The sequence below is a fragment of the Cnephaeus nilssonii genome (assembly GCF_951640355.1).
Source record: "Cnephaeus nilssonii genome assembly, chromosome: 20".
NCBI classification, from domain to species: domain Eukaryota; kingdom Metazoa; phylum Chordata; class Mammalia; order Chiroptera; family Vespertilionidae; genus Cnephaeus; species Cnephaeus nilssonii.
The window spans coordinates 31,007,082-31,023,257 of NC_137091.1; positions in this window are offsets into that span (position 1 = coordinate 31,007,082).

Here is a 16,176-nt window from a genome sequence, read left to right on the forward strand (position 1 = left end):
CCTCGGCCTCATGACTTCCACCAGGAGGGGCCTGGGGAGTCTCCAAGGCCCCGGCTGCACCCGGGGGCCGAGGAGACGGCGAGGGAACAGCCCTCCCTTCCTGGGCCCAAGCCCAGGTCATTTACAGGTCAGAACCGTCCACTTTCTGGCAGCCCCCGCGAGACAGGGCTGCCCTCCCCACGCCGGCCTCCAGGGCGGAGAGGAGAGCATCTTCCAGTGCCTGGAAGGTCTACTCCCCTCACCGGGGGGACGTGGGCAGATCACACCCAGTGGGGACCGGATGGAGGCCAAGCTCAGGGGTATCTGAAGGCAGGGCCCCCCGGAAGGAGAGGAAGCTCTGGCCACAACGCCGTGCGCTCTCATGCACGCAGGGCCCGCCTCCAGCCTTGCTGAGCTGTTGCTCCCAGCGCCCAGGTTCCCACGCCTCCAGGAGACACGGGTCAAGAGGTAGCAGCTGAACGCCTGCCTCGGTTTGCCCTTGCAGCCAGGGGGTCCTCATGAGCAGTTGTCCGGCATTTCGAGCCCCAGTGCTGCCTGGACCTGCACAGGCACACGGCTGGAGCACGAAGCTGTTCTTGAAAGAAGCGGGGGCTGGCCTCTCTGGGAATCGTCGTGGAGTTACTCAGGCATTTCTCTCCAACCCTCACTCTGCCTTGGGTGCGGGGAGAGGGAGGATGCCAGCAATATAACTCGCAGGAGACACCACGGCTGGGCCCGGGCTACCCAGGGAAACTTCCAGATGCCATGTTGACGCTCTCCCACCTCCTGGGCACAGAGCCCGCTTCTCCTCGGCAGCCACTCCGCCAGCTCCTTCTCAAACTCACAACACAGTATCCACGTCTCTCTAGCCACACCGGGAGAGGTGCCAATGGCATTGCCCAACATGGCCCTGTTCATCGGGGAAGATGAACCAAGCATCTTAGAAAACGGTTGGATCTATGAGCCCCGGGTTCTCCATTTCCATCTCAAAAAGCAGAGCAAACCCTAACCGGTTTGGCTCAGTGGCTAGAGCGTCGGCCTGCAGACTGGAGGGTCCCAGGTTCGATTCCGGTCAAGGGCATGTACCTTGGTTGCGGGCACATCCCCAGTAGGAGGTGTGCAGGAGGCAGCTGATCGATGTTTCTCTCTCATCGATGTTTCTCACTCTCTATCCCTCTCCCTTCCTCTCTGGAAAAAAATCAACAAAATAAATTTTTTTTTTTACAAAAAGAAAGAAAGCAGAGCAAGACTCGATTCCTGCTGTTCCAGGGCCCTAGGTGCCACGTCCCTCCTGGTGCTCACATGCTGTCACCATGCTCTCACCCCCTCGGAAATGGTTTGCCAGCCTCGCTGCCAGGGTACATAGCTGATGGGTGAACTTCGGCACTAAAGCCAGGGCTCTCATGTGCCCGTGCCATGCTTGGAAGCCAGGCGGAAAAGACAAATCTTACAACTCAGGAGCCTCCGGGAGACGTCACCAAGCTTTGTGAGAGAAAGTGGCCGAAGAAAGAGAAATGTTTCCACCATAGAGTCACCCTTCACCCAAAATAGAACTCAAACTCGACCCAAAGACGCACGGAGGTCCTGTTTTGTTTCTAGGGAAAGTAATGGAACATCTAGAGACTGGGGAGAAAGTGTTTCTCTGGATTCTTCTATTAGGGGAACAAGAACATTCCGGGATGTCTGGCAAATAGGAATGCTCGGAGGGGGAAATAAAAATAAAACCCCAACAGTCTTTCCAAAAAGACCAATGATATAGACAGAAACTCTTGGCACGAGTCATCAATAAAAAGGAAGGGAAAGTCAACATAAAATGCATCAAAGCGAAAAAAAGGTAAGTCATGTCCACAGGGAGGAGCTTGGAAAAGTCATAGGAGCCTCCTACATACAAGTTCTTAACACAAGGTCACCGTGTCGGTGAAATGGACACCTTACTTGGGAGGGTACACTACGACCTCGGCTGAAGAAGACGCGGCGACGCACAGGCCAACAACCGTGTCATCTCTGCCTCCAGCGCGTGGCTGTCAGCTGCCGCGCCCGAAGGCCGCAGGAAGGGGACGGGAGAGCGTGTGCGACCACCCTGCACACTGGGGTCGCCGCGAATGTGCAGGCGTCCACGCTGCCCTCGCCAGCTGTCCCTGCCCTGGACGCCTCCACAGGTTCAGGAAGGGCCGGGGAGCCCCGAAGTGTATTGTGCAAATCTAGGAGTGCATTCGTTTCCTATCGCCACTGGGACAAACGGCCACCAACCTGTGCTTATCTGAGGTCCCTGGAGCAGTCAGCGTCCTGGAGACAGGAAGTAGGGTAGTGGTGCCAGGGCTGGGGCGGGGGCGGGGGGCCGGGGAGGAGTTATTGTCTAACTGAGACCGAGTTTCAGTTTGGGAAGATGGAAAGAGCTATGGAGATGGATGGTGCTGATGATTACACAACAATGTAAATGTACTTAATGCCACTCACTAACCTACACATGTTATAATGGTACGTTTTTAAATATATTTTATTGATTTTTTACAGAGAGGAAGGGGGAGGGAGAGAGAGCTAGAAATATGGATGAGAGAGAAACATCTATCAGCTGCCTCCTGCACACCTCCTACTGGGAACGTGCCCGTAACCAAGGTATATACCCCTGACCGGAATCGAACCGGGACCCTTGAGTCCGCAGGCTGATGCTCTATCCACTGAGCCAAACCGGCCAGGGCTATACTGGTACATTTTATGTGTATTTTATCACAATGTGAACAAAAAGAAAAAGTTTTGGATCAGGGGACCATGTAGGCATTTCCTGCCTGTGCCTCCCCTGGACCCTCAGGTGCCCGAGACCCTGACCAGGACCAGGAATCAGCTCCCAATGTGCTGCGACAAGAGCACAGTGACCAGCAGCTGGACTCACAGCTCACCTCTCTCCAGCCAGCTGTGTGACCTCGGGCAGGTTGCTTAACCTCTCTGAGTCTCCGCTCTCCTTGTGTAAAAAGAGGGTAAAACTGCCCAGCTGGTAGGGTCACGTGCCTGGTGCCCAGCAGTGCTGTTCTTCTACGTCCACTCGTTGGTCCCGTGTCTGTAAGTTGCCATCAGGTGGAGAAGGAGCTGGCCGCCCAGCTCCAGTCTGCTTTCTGATCAGCTCCCTTTCCTTTCCCAACCGGGGGTTTTGCCACTTTTCCATTGGCTACTGTCCCCGGCAGCACGTCGATGCCATCTCAGAACTTTTCTTTTGCTGAGGTAGCGGAAAGGGACACGTTTTCCTTGACTCCCAAGATGGGCAAACAAACCCGGGCTGACCCTGGGAGCCCACCCGGAGCCTGTAATGAGCAGGGTGATTATTCCAGAAACAGCCTGCCTGGCCGTCCCTGCTGCTGAGCACAGCAAGCCCCGCCGGCGACATGGGTCACAGTGGCGACGGGGTCACTCTAATTCCCTCTCACCACAGACTCCAGGAGCACACAGATCCCATGTGGGGGCCAGAACCCCCCGGGGACACCGGGGTCACTGGCTGCCAACTCCAAGTGATCCTTAAGGCCCAGGAGTACTGGGCAAGGCTCCCCACCAGGGCCCCTCTCTGGGGTGGCTCCTCCCTGACAGACGGCAGGACTGGCTCCTCGGGGCTGGAGGGCCTGGACTGCTCAGGTCCTCGGAACTCAAGGGGCGCCAGAGCTGCTGTCTTGTGGTCCCCATCACAGCACAGTGTCACTTGGGATTTGCCCAGCACGGCAATAATGCTGGACCCCAGAGACAGACTTCCGGGAGGAGAAAGAGACTGTGACATGTTTTTATTGCTTCTAAACCCACTCTGCTACTCCCCCTCTTTGAGGGAATAACAACTTTAATTGAGCTGAGGCCACCCTGGTGGTCTGGCCTGGGGGCGGGGGTAGAGGGGCAGCTGAGCCCCTCCCCTCTCTGGGCAGAGCCTAAATTGCAGGTTGGGTATGTGACTGTCATCGTGGCCTGTCTGAGGAGGCAGACGCAGCTCAGGCTCTTTGCCATCCATGTTGCCCTCAGTGAAAGCCACTAGTCCACTGGGAGGGAGGGTGGGGAGAGCCCTCCACAAAGACGGAGCCTCACGGGAGCCAAGCGGGGGAAGCAGCCCAGAGGGCCCGCGGACAACGGACTCACGGAAGGTGAGCGGCACACAGTGGAAGTTACTCATCTGCAAACAGGAGCCAAGTGCTGGCCATGCAGCACGCTGAGTGACAGAGCCGGGCCCGCAACACCACATGCCGTATGAGTCCATGTATGTGACATGTCCAGGACAGGCGCACCCCAGAGACAGGAGGTGGATTCGTCTGCTTAAGGCTGGGGTGGGGAGGAAGGGGAGATAAATACGGGGTGAAGCTACAGGGTGTGGGGTTTCTTTCTGAGCTGATGAAAGGTTCTCAAATTGGCTCCAGCAAAGGTTTCGCACGTCTGTGAATACACCAAAAACCATTGAACGGTACACTTTAAATGAGCCAACTCTATGGTAAGTGAATCAATAAAGCTGTTGAAAAAAGAGAGAAGAAAGAGGGATGGAGGGAGGCAGGGAGGGGGAAGGGAGAGAGGAAAGGAAGGAAGGAAGGGAGGGAGGGAGGGAGGGAGGGAGGGAGGGAGGGAGAGACGGAAGGAGGGAGGGAGGGAGGAAGGGAAGGAGGGAGGGAGGGAGGGAGGGAGGGAGGGAGGGAGGGAGGGAGGGAGGGAGGGAGGGAGGGAGGGAGGGAGGGAAGAAAGAAGAAAAAGGAAAGAAAAATGAGCTAGGGCAAGACCCAACTTGACCACCCCCCAGCTGTGTGACCCAGGGCAGGTGACTAACCTCTCTGCCTTACTTTTCTCCACTCTAAAAGAATGGCCATAATTATACCAACTGCTCTGTCATCAAGGGCTGATTAGACAAGGGAACACTTAGCATGAGCCTACGGGTCGATGCACAACCTCCCTTTCTCCCACCGCAAGCATGGACCATGGAGATTGTCACCGAGACCAGGAAAGTGGGGATAGAGGCATCGCTTTTATTATTGGTAAAGTGGATTGGAGAACGCAGTTCTAGCTCCTGGTTTATGGATGGGCTGATTACACAGATTTTTGCTGGCAGAACAGCAAACCACAGACCTCCTCTTGTGCGGGAAGGTCTGTCTCCACATCACCTACTGCGTGAAGAGGCAGGAGGGATGCCTCCTGCTCCATCCGGTCCATCCAAGGGAGAGGGCACGTGTCTAGACTACCAGAGGGAAAAGCTCATGACGACAAAGAGGCCAGAAGCCGGGGGGGGGCTACCTCCACCTTGGAAACGGGAAACGGAACTCATTTCCCCCAACAGCACCCGACCGGCGTTACTGTAAATGATGGACGCACTCGGGGCCGGGCCGGTGTTCGGGGCATGATCACTGTTTTTTCCTTTGGTGCTCAGTAACTTTTTATTAGTGTGTCAACATAATCCCACATTTATAAATGTGTGACTATTGGGGGAAATGGAAAGTGTAGCCTTCAAAGCATTAACAATACATAACTCTGGAGGCAGCATTATGGACGATTTGTATTTTCTTCTTTGTGCTTCTTGGAGTTTTCCAGGTTTCTTTCTAATGACATATTTTTATATTATTCTTAAGAACCATTTCTTTGTGGGTTCTGAAGACGTGAGGACACATTCCCTGCCTTTAAGAAGTTAAAAACTACCCAGCTGGTGTGGCTCAGTGGTTGAACGTTGACCCGTGAACTAGGGCACATGCCTAGGTTGTGGACTCCATCCCTAGTAGGGGGCGTGCAGGAGGCAGCTGATCAATGATTCTCTCTCATCATGGATGTTTCTATCTCTCCCTCTCCCTTCCTCTCTGAAATCAATAAAAATATTTTTTTTTAAAAAAAGAAAGCTAAAAACTCTGTTTAGGAAGAAGGCACTTTATGGAGTAAACCATTAGGAAAAGGGACTCTCGCATGAGGTTTAGACAAAATGAGCACTAAGAACTCACAGGAGGGAGGGGGCCTAGGGGTCGGGGTTGCTTCCCAGAGCAGGGAGTCAACCTGGTAATTTGGGCACCAAACCACAGAGGTTCTTTTTCCATTAAACAATCCCAGTTCCCACACGTCCCAAGTCCCGTAATTGGTCTCAAAGCCAGATTTCCAACATCTTTGGCTTCAGTGCCAATTTCTGAGTGCCAACTGCGCTTTTACATTTGGTGTCCCAAGCCTCTTAGGTACACATTTCCAGTCCTTTTGAGTCTTCATCTTGGCCCTGTTTTTGTGCTTCTATGTAAAATGCCAATGGTCACGCTTATTGCTCAGTACCAGAAATGATGGCCACTCACCACTACCCCTCGTATTGAACTACATTTCCCAGAATCCCTTGCCATCAGGTTTGTTGCAAATGGGCCTTCACCACTGAGAACCAAGCATATCAGACTTGAGAAGTGAGAGAAAGCCTGCAGACTCTGCTCCCTGGCACCAGTTGGCAGAAAGCCTGGCACCTGGGGTTCCCTCCAAGCATCTGCCTCCGTACTGCAGGCGGCTGTGATCTCCTACAGTTCCCGGGACTTCCTGGTTTGCCAAACTTTAGTAGCAAACCTGAGCAGGAATGGCAGCTTCCCCTCATCCTTGCTCCTCTAGCTCTTCAACAGTTTTGAAAGCACCCAATCCTCTGAATTAAACCTCTCTTTTTTTTTTTTTCTGAGTTATTCAACCACTTTTCCATCTGATTCCTTGATAATAGGTGCTAACCTCTACCTTCCAAACACAGTGCTAAACATTTTACCTGCGTTACCGCACCACACAAGATGGCTATTATTATTATCATTATCATTATCTCTATTTACGCTGTGTCCAAGCTCACAGAGAAAATAAGAGACACAGCTGGGACTTAAATTCAGGTCTGCCTCACCCCCAGTCATGGCCCATCTTCACACTTTACTAAGTGCTCCAAGGGGCTCCTCTTGAAAGCTCTATCAAAATTCTCCATGAACTGGAGCTGCTTTATCTACAAATCCAGAATATGTGGACGTGTCTCTGGAGACACATCACTAGAAGTAAGGGTCCCAGAGGACCTGGGAGAAGACTGCACCCTTAGCTTGTTTAACTGGCATCTCCTTTCGCTCCCTAGAGACGTAGAGAAAGGTCAAAGTGCAATGGGTTTAAGGTAAGCCCAGATGGGGCAGATGTTGCCTGTTGGTTGAAGCATTTATTTCTAAGGGGACTTGAGACTACTAGGATTTGAGAACTTCTAGGCCCATTCTTAAAACCATTTAAGACCCAAAGAGCTATTTTCTGGGTCCCTTGGAGCTCTCTTACCGTTTAGAAGGATAAGACAGTTTTAAATGCAACAAAACCTTTGTTCTGAATCCAATTCAAGTGGAAGGTCAAAGGCTCCTGGAACAGCGAGGGGCTGCCAGGAGTTCTCTGTCCTTCTCAGCTCTGAGTCGTTCAACCTACTCTGCTATGGAAGGAAGCAAACCAATTCAAGAAACAAGGCTAAAGTAGTTTCGGGTTTAGGATAATTATTTTTGAAATTGGAGGAAAATATGTATATATTTATTTTGGGACCATGAGAGCTTTGAAACGTTAATGTCTAAATTGCCAGGATTATATGAATTCCCTTTCAAAATTATTGTCATAAAAAGTCTGTAGCCTGGTTTGGAACCGTCTCCGCACCCTGGAAAGTGACAGCCCCACTTCACCCTGATGGCTTCCTTTTTAGCCAAAGCAGATGCGCCTGTTCCGTCCCTCTTCGGAGAGTCCTTGGGAAGACCTGTCTCCCTTTCTTTTTCATGGGAACCGGGTGCTTCTGCCAACAATGACTCCTGGTCTGAAGACCAGCTCAGGATCCCCTTTTCATGGGAATGGTTCAGGAAACGCTGGAACCACATAATTTATTATGCTAAACATTTCCCCCAGTGAAAAAATAAATTGTGGTAGAGGAAGGTTTGGAGCGCCAAGCAGGTGGTTCTGAGCAGGGAGCAGGCACATCCCAGGGCCAGCCAGGGAGGGAGGCCAAGTGGCCCTGATTTCAAACGTCTTCATATTTTTCCAAAGTGAGAACACAGTAAAGTTTTGAACGTTCCCTAAAGAGTCCAGGGATTGGCTGGGTCACGTCATAACTAGAGTCTACGTAGGCCAACATCAGCCTGCACAGGAGATCCCAGAGCTCCAGATGGTCCAGGGTTAGGCCTCGGGGACAAGGGAGAGGGGACAAACACACAGGGCTCTGGGCTCCCCCCTGCACCCCTCGTCTGCAGCTGCCTGTTTTATTTTTATATTGAGTTCTACAATGGACTTCAGTTGAAAAAATTATCTGGGGAAAGAAGTTTAAAAGCTTGTATTTTCCCTCACATTCCCATTTTTCAGATGAAGAAAATGAGGCCCACAGAAGAGAAATGACTCACCTTAGGTCAAAGTGTTAGACTCACAGGCCCTCAGACCTGAAATGACAATGACATTTCTTGTTCTATGTTGTGTTACCAGTGGCAGACACAGCAACGGAGTCACCAAATTTTTCTCTTTTCTCGTGAACACATAATTAGATAACATCCCAGTTGTGGTTAGGTATGGCCCCAGGACCAGATCCTGGCCCATCAGTGTACCCTCTATCAGCTCTTCCCTTGTCTAATGGCCAAATCCAGAGGATGAATGAAAGATGCAGAGCCTACAGGAAGGAGTCTGAGTCCCTGAGTGACTGTGTGGAGCAGAGACCCTGAATCAATAAACCACACAAACCCACCGAGAAGCAATAACATTGGGAAGTAGCGTAAGTGAGAAATAAACTTCCACTTATTAAGCCATTGAAATGTTGGTTTATTACAGCAGTTAGCCTACCAAGATTAATTCAGTACTATAAAAGAACAGTCACTGATTTATTTCATTTTGGCTTTTTGCAAACACAGAATCCATCTCTCCTTCTTTCAGTTACCATTCTTCTATCTCCCTCCTCCCTCATTAGTTATTCCTACTGTCAATCAAGATCCCCACCTCTATACACTCAAGAGTGGGCACAGAACCCCAGCATCAGCCCATTAGAGTCTCTGTCCTGGGACTTTGGATTCTGAGCAGAGGAAGTGAAGGAGAGTGGTTTCTAAGTCACACGAACTGCTCTAGTTCCAGTCTTTCCAAGACCTAATTGTTAAGCTTTCCCTCCAAGCGCCCACCATATCCTTCCAATTAAATTTTCTTTCTTCTCTTTTGTCTCATTTGCTAAGTCCATTTCTAGTTTTCACAACAAAGACAACAATCGATAACATTATAAAGATGAAAATAACAGGATTGCCTAACATGGGATGGGTATATCAAATCTCACCTATCAGCTTCAACCCATATCACTTTACTTAAACCTTACACTTACCCTGCAAAGGAGATAATAACATCTTATAATCAATGAGACTTAGAGTTCAAGAAATGTCTCTTGCCCAAGATAACACAGCTTATAAGTAGGCAGCTGGAGTCAGATTCAGCAAGTCTGAATTCAACTCCAATATCCTATCCAATAGTCACTATCACAGATAATAAATGCATTTTTACTGTTTTTAGGTGTGAAAGTAATGCATGTATACTATTTTAAAGACCTTCAGTTTCCCTTATCACCAGAACCATGCTTCATAGTGACTTACACATCATTCCAGAATTTTTCTGTGCATATACTAGCATAGATTTCTTTCTCTTTTTTTTTTTTTTTTTTTTTGGAAGGGAAGGATGGAGGAGAGAGAGAGAGAGAGAGAGAGAGAGAGAGAGAGAGAGAGAGAGAGAGAGAGATTGCCGCCCACACTAGCCTGGACCACGGCCAGGGATAAAATCTAACCTGCAATTCAGGTACGTGCCCTTAACCAGGAATTGACCTGCGACACTTTGGTGCCGGGGCCAACAGTCTGACCCCTGAGCACACCGGCCAGGGAACCAGCATAGAATTTTTTAATCTAGATAAATAGGCTTATTCTAAACAGTCTTCTGTATCTTGCTTTTAAACCGTGTACCTTGGGGATCATGCTGCACAGACCACTCTTAATTGCTTCATGGCTGTCTAGTCTTGTTTCATAGGCACGTACCATTATTTATTTGTAATCATCTGCCGATAGAAATGTCAGAGGTTTTTAGCATTTTCAGCATTTCAGTCAGTATTCAATATTGACTTCATATACATTTTTGTATATTTCAATATTCATGTCCATTTTCGTGGGCCTTTGGGCACACGCATGAGTTCCTCTGCGGGGTGAGTTCCCAGATGTGAGATTGCTGAAACGAGATGCACGTGAATTTCAAATTGTGGCACATGCGATTGACTGTTCTCCTAAGAAATGACCCTATGCGAACACATCTTGAGAAAGTTGAGAAGTGGCCTTGAAATGTGAGATGCCATTATGGACAACGGAAGGAACATTGTTGGGTTCTATGGCCCGAGCAGAGCGTCCCTGCCTTTTGCCCACGAAATGCCAAAATTGCAGCTTTTGGCCTTTGGGGTAATGGCCAAAAGGCATTTTCCCTGAATCAATAAACCACACAAACCCAAACAAACAAGGTTCTCTCCACCCCCATCCAGAGGTTTGGTGTACTCCTCCTCCCTCCCCCAGCCAGTTCTTCGTGTCATGAAGCTCTCAGCTGAACACATAGAGTTTCAGAGACAGTTTCTGGTTTGGATTACCAGAAAAATAATGTGGGACTGTAAATAGGCCTTATGACTTTTTATGAGGAAGCCATGTGATGCTTTTACTGCCCTCGCAGCAATAAATGTCGACATCAATTTAATTATTTGCTGCTTCCCTGCCTGCTCCCTTTCCACAGAGGAAAAAATATAACAGAACGCTTTCACCTGGTCTGAAGCCCCATCGGAACCACTAAATGAGTGTGTGAGATGCTGTCTTTGGACAAGGAGTCTGAACCGCAAGGCTTCCAGCTGGAGCAAGAGTTCAAAGAGTAACTCCCTGACCCCGTGGTTCCCAGGGTCCGCCTCCCCAGACAATCTCAGTATTCCTTGCACATTACCATAAAGTAAAAGTGAAGCTCAGTACACACAACAGCCACTTTCTCATGTTAGTTGTATAATGGATTCTGGGAAATGGGAGTCATTAACCTCTCCAAGCCCCGCTTTCCTCACCGATTGAAGGACCTGGTGCCAGGGGTCAGTGGTGGAGCTGAGAGGGAGATCGAATAGGGGGTCCGGGTTTCAGGGCAGCAAGCCCATGACTTTCCGTGGTCTCAAACTGGAAGCCTTGAGAATAGCCTACAACTCAGAAATCTGCCCTTGGATGGCTCTGATCTCGCCTCCTACGAATTCCCCCTCTCACACCCCTCCGGCCACTCTCAGCCACACTCACCACCTTGTGGTACATTGACTATTCCAGGTATCTTCCTACCTCAAAACTTCTGTGCTGGCTGTTCACCCTGGCTGAGAGTCTCTTACCCCATGTGTCCACGTGGCTCCCTGTTGAACCTCTTTCAAGATTTTTCTCAAAGGTCACCTTTTCAGAAAGGGTATCAAGCCGATCCTCTTTTTAAAGTTGCAATGTCACACCCACCCCCGATTCTCTCTCTCCCATGTCCATGAATTTGTCTTTGCTTTATAGCGCATCACCAGTGACATACATTACATTAAGTTATTTTTATATCTATTTATCCCCTATGATATAACCTCCATGAAAGCAGGGTTTGTCTCTGTTGTTTTATTTTGTTTTGTTTTTTTTCTATATCCCCAGAGCCTAGAACAGTGCCTGGCATAAAATGGCAGTGAATTATTGGGGAAAGGTGAGTGAATTGAGATGAGGTGACGTGACCAAGACATTGTGATATACTCAATAAATCCTGTCCCCCTTCCTGGACACACAGATGACTACATTTCCCAGCCTGCCTTACAGCTAGGTAGGAGCTGTGTGGCTGCTTTCTAACCAATGGAATATGGGCAGAAGTGTTCTAAGCCACACCCAGAACTTGTCTAGCAAATATCCTCCAGGATCCCCCTGCTCTCTTCCACTTCATCAGTAACATGAAGGCCACGTGATGACACATGAAGTGTCCTGGGTCCCTGAGTCACAGCTTGGAGGCAGCCACCCTAGAGGTGAGAGAGAAGTAAACCTTTATGGTATGAAGCTGATGATATTTCAGCGTTTATTTCTTACCGCAGCAAAGCCTAGCCAATCCTAACTACAACTCAGGAGGCCTGGGTTATAAAAACAGTCAATTCTTCTATAACATGACATATGTATTCCTTAAAATCATTGTGCTATGCAAAATTACTCAAACATTTCATCAGTGACTCGTTAAAAATCTCATAATAGGCCCGGCTGGCGTGGCTCAGTGGTTGAGCGTCAACCTATGAACCAGGAGGTCACGGTTCCATTCCCAGTCAGGGCACATGTCTGGGTTGAGGGCTCGATCCCCAGTTGGGGGACATGCATGAGGCAGCGATCAATGATTCTCTCTCATCATTTATGTTTCTATCTCTCCCTCTCCCTTCCTCTCTTAAATTAATAAAAACGTGTTTTAAAAAACTAACAATAGGAATCTGGTAAAAATGGTACCTCAATTTCACACATGTTAGTTAAAGTAGCCAAAAAAAAATCCATAAGTACCGTAGTAAATATGACACTTGACCTTGAAAAAGATTGAAGTTTGCTAGAGAAGGGGCTTCAGAAAGGTTGCAGCTTGTGAGTTGCTATGAGTGATAGAAGGAAGGTTGTCTGAATTCCTCATCTAGAAAGTTCTACTAGATCTGGGACCAACTAACGCTCTTGGGCCAAATCTGGCCAACTCTTTTTTTTTTTTTTTAATGAAGAATTATTGGAACACAGCCATGCCCTTTTGTTTGTCTATGGCCTGTGTCTGCTTTCGCAGGTGGAGTGCAATGGCCCTTTACAAAAAACATTTGCCAATCCCTGCATGAAGTGATCTCTGGGATCCCATTGGGCATGCCATTTTCCATACCTTAATTTGCTGAAAGTTCTGATCCCCTCCTATGTGAGCAAGGAGGAATACGTGGGCATGTGCACACACACACACACACCACACACTATGGCCAGACCTTATCTGAGTAAACCATTCAAGCCTGCGTTCAGCGCTGCCCCACCCCAGGCACTGTTCCCAGATCTGGGGGCAGCGTCCTCCCCACCCCACCCACAGTGCCCTCTGGACAGCCCACACCCACCACAGGCTGGGAAGAGCTTGAGTGAAACCTTCCATTTCCCCTTCCTCTCAGGGGACGCCTCGGAGAGCCTGTCTGTCTGGACCATTGACAGACTAGAGGGAAGGCCATGAGCTTAACCTAACGAGTCAAGTGCAGCACACCCAGACTAAACATCCTTAATTAAGCCCCACAAAGGTTAAATGGGCAATTAGACTGCCCAGGGGAGGGAGGAATTAGGCAGATTGGCCCTTTACCCCCACGGACCAACTAGAACTTCCCTCTGGAAGGAACACCCTTCATCCCAAGAGGGGAGGGCCACAAACCTCTCCCCCAGGCATAAACTCTGGTTTCGCACAGTTGGTCCAACACATGGTTTCTCAACAAAGGGTCCCTGGCTAGTGGGAATGTAATAGTCATCACAGTGACATTAGTTAACCTTCCAAGCCATGAGCCATGCAGCCTCAGAGATTCAATGAGCTAACTCATCCAGAGGGACCCTTGTATATCACACTGTAAAGGAGTCCCCATTGCTCCCTGCACAGATCCCTCCAATGGCCCATCTCACTTAGGACAAGTCCAAGAGCCAAAGAGAGGCTGGCAAGGCCCCCAAACCTCCTGATGCCCATCTTGCGTCAGTTGGGGCTGACCCGGACCCATCCCCACTGGCCTCCGGGACTTTGCATCACTGTTTCCTCTAGAATGCTCTTCTCCAGGATATCAGCCTGGCTCAGTCTCTCACTTCTGAGTCATCATATCACAGGGGCCATCCCCGACCCACTTCCTGACACAGCTGTAACCACCCCACCACTCTCTCTCTCCCTGGTCCTGCTTGAATGTCCCCCACCACACAGGCACCCCCTGGCATTGTGTGACATGCCTCTCGTTTACCTCTGCCTCTCACACCGGAATTCCTGCTCTGTTTACTAATGTGCCCCCAGCACCTATAGTAGTCCCAGACACAGAATAGGTGCCCAACAAATGTTCGCTGGATTGTTGGATTAATAAATATGTTCATGAACCATATTCTCCCTGGGTGCCCGCATGCCTTGTCTCCCAAAATGCCCCTAAGCTGCTAATCAAGTATACCCATTCCACAGAAGGGGAAGCCGTGTCTCAGGGCCACTAAATGATTTTCCCAAAGAAACACAGCAGGTTACGTGGCAAGATTAAAACCAAGGCCTGTCTGGCTCCCAGACCCAGGCTCTTAATCACTACGAAATACAGCGACTGCATAGCAAAGCCGGGGACAGGCTCCTGGGTGGGGTGCCTCCATGCCCATCTTTATGGGAGTTGGGAGCAGTTCTGAATAACTGGGATAATGGTGGGATTCCCACTCACTGGCTTTCTCTAGAGCTAACCTGTGGGGAAGAGGAAGGGTCTCCACCATCTGCTCTCTTACTTATGGCAAGTGGTGGTCTCATTAAGAGGAAAGTAGGAATTCCTAGACTATCCAGTGGGTGAGCAGGGAGGGGGCTGTCATTGATTTCTTTGTGGGTGCATCTAGGACAAGGCTGGGGATCTAACCCTAGGCTTCTCTTGTCTCCCAGCTTCAAACAGAAAATAGGGCAGAGTCCCCTGACATCCCCTCTACACAGACACCAGGCAGCTCCCACTACCCCTGGCACTCCCCTGCCCAAAGCAGGACTTCCCACCCACCTGTCTGCCAGAATGGTACATATAGAATACGGTAACATTATACAGCCTACAAGGGACCATCTAGAATGGGGTGGAGGCATCTATTAGGGATCTGGTGGAGAAAAGCATCATATTTTCAACTTATGGTAAGAAAAAAAATAAAATTCAAAGTTAGGGGAAATGTTTACACATTAAAAGAGTATAACACTCCCAAATAAAGGCAATTTCATTTTTAAGTAAGCTTGCCTTGGTGAATGTCCTATTTTAAAATTAGGTTTTTATGCTTGAAATGGTTACACACCAGCAAGGTTACTCCTAGATTTTGTTCCTTCCAAAGCAGATATGATCTGAGGACTTGAGAGGAAGTAGTTTATGAGGGAGGTGACCCCAGGAAGCACAAGAGAAGAAATAAGAGGATGAGACAAGCTAGTAAGGGGTGCTTTAAAGATGAGGGGACCACTGTGGGCACATGGGACTCCATCCCACTCGGACCTCTGAGAAACCATACGGAACATGCTTTGGAATCACCCCACTGCCACCACAAGAAAACTGCAGACCAATATCCATTATTAATAGTGATGCAAAAGTCCTCAGGGGAATACTAGCAAACAGAAGGCAACAGCATATTAAGAAGATTACACACCATTATCAGGTGGGTATCCCAGGAATGTAAGGATGGTCCAACATATGAAACTCAATCAACGAAGCACACTACATTAATAGTACAGGGCAGGAGGGAACTGCATGATCATCTCAATTGACACAGAAAAGGCAACCGATAACATTCAACATCCTTCCATGATTTAAAAAAAAAAAACACCACTCAGAAAACTAGAAGCAAAAGGAACTTCCTCAACGTGATAAACAATATTTATGAAAAACCCTCAGCTCTCATCACACTCAACGGTGAGAGACTGAAAGCCTTCTTCCTAAGATCAAGAACAAGATGAAGATGGCTGCTTTCACCACGGCTATTCAACCTGTAGCGAAGTCCTGGCCAGAGCCATCAGGCAAGAAAAGGAAATAAAAGGCATCTAAGTTGGAAAGGCAGAAGTAAAATGACCTCTGATTGCAGATGATATGATCCTACATACAAAACTGCCCCCTGGAGGGCAGGGAGTCAGGGACATTTATCTACCAACCCTCCTCACTCCACCATCCACACCACCATCAACACCACACCTCCGCACAGAAGGGCAGACCTACCTCCTCACTTCCTGCTTGCACCCGGGTGGGAGTGAAGCCATCTCCCGCGTGGGAAAGAAAGTTCTCAAGCAGAAAACCAGTAAACCCGGGGGCTTGAGACGGGTGGCTGCCAGCTGCCTGGGACTCATATGCCAGAGACGCGGGTGAACTGCAGCATCCAGGGATACGGGACAGGCATCCGCAGCACCCACCACAGGTCAAGACATTTGAATGGCGATTTCTTCAGGATCTTAATAATCACGTCAAAGAAACATTTTGTTTACACAAAAGGTAATTTTGAAAAAACGTAATCCAATTTGTAC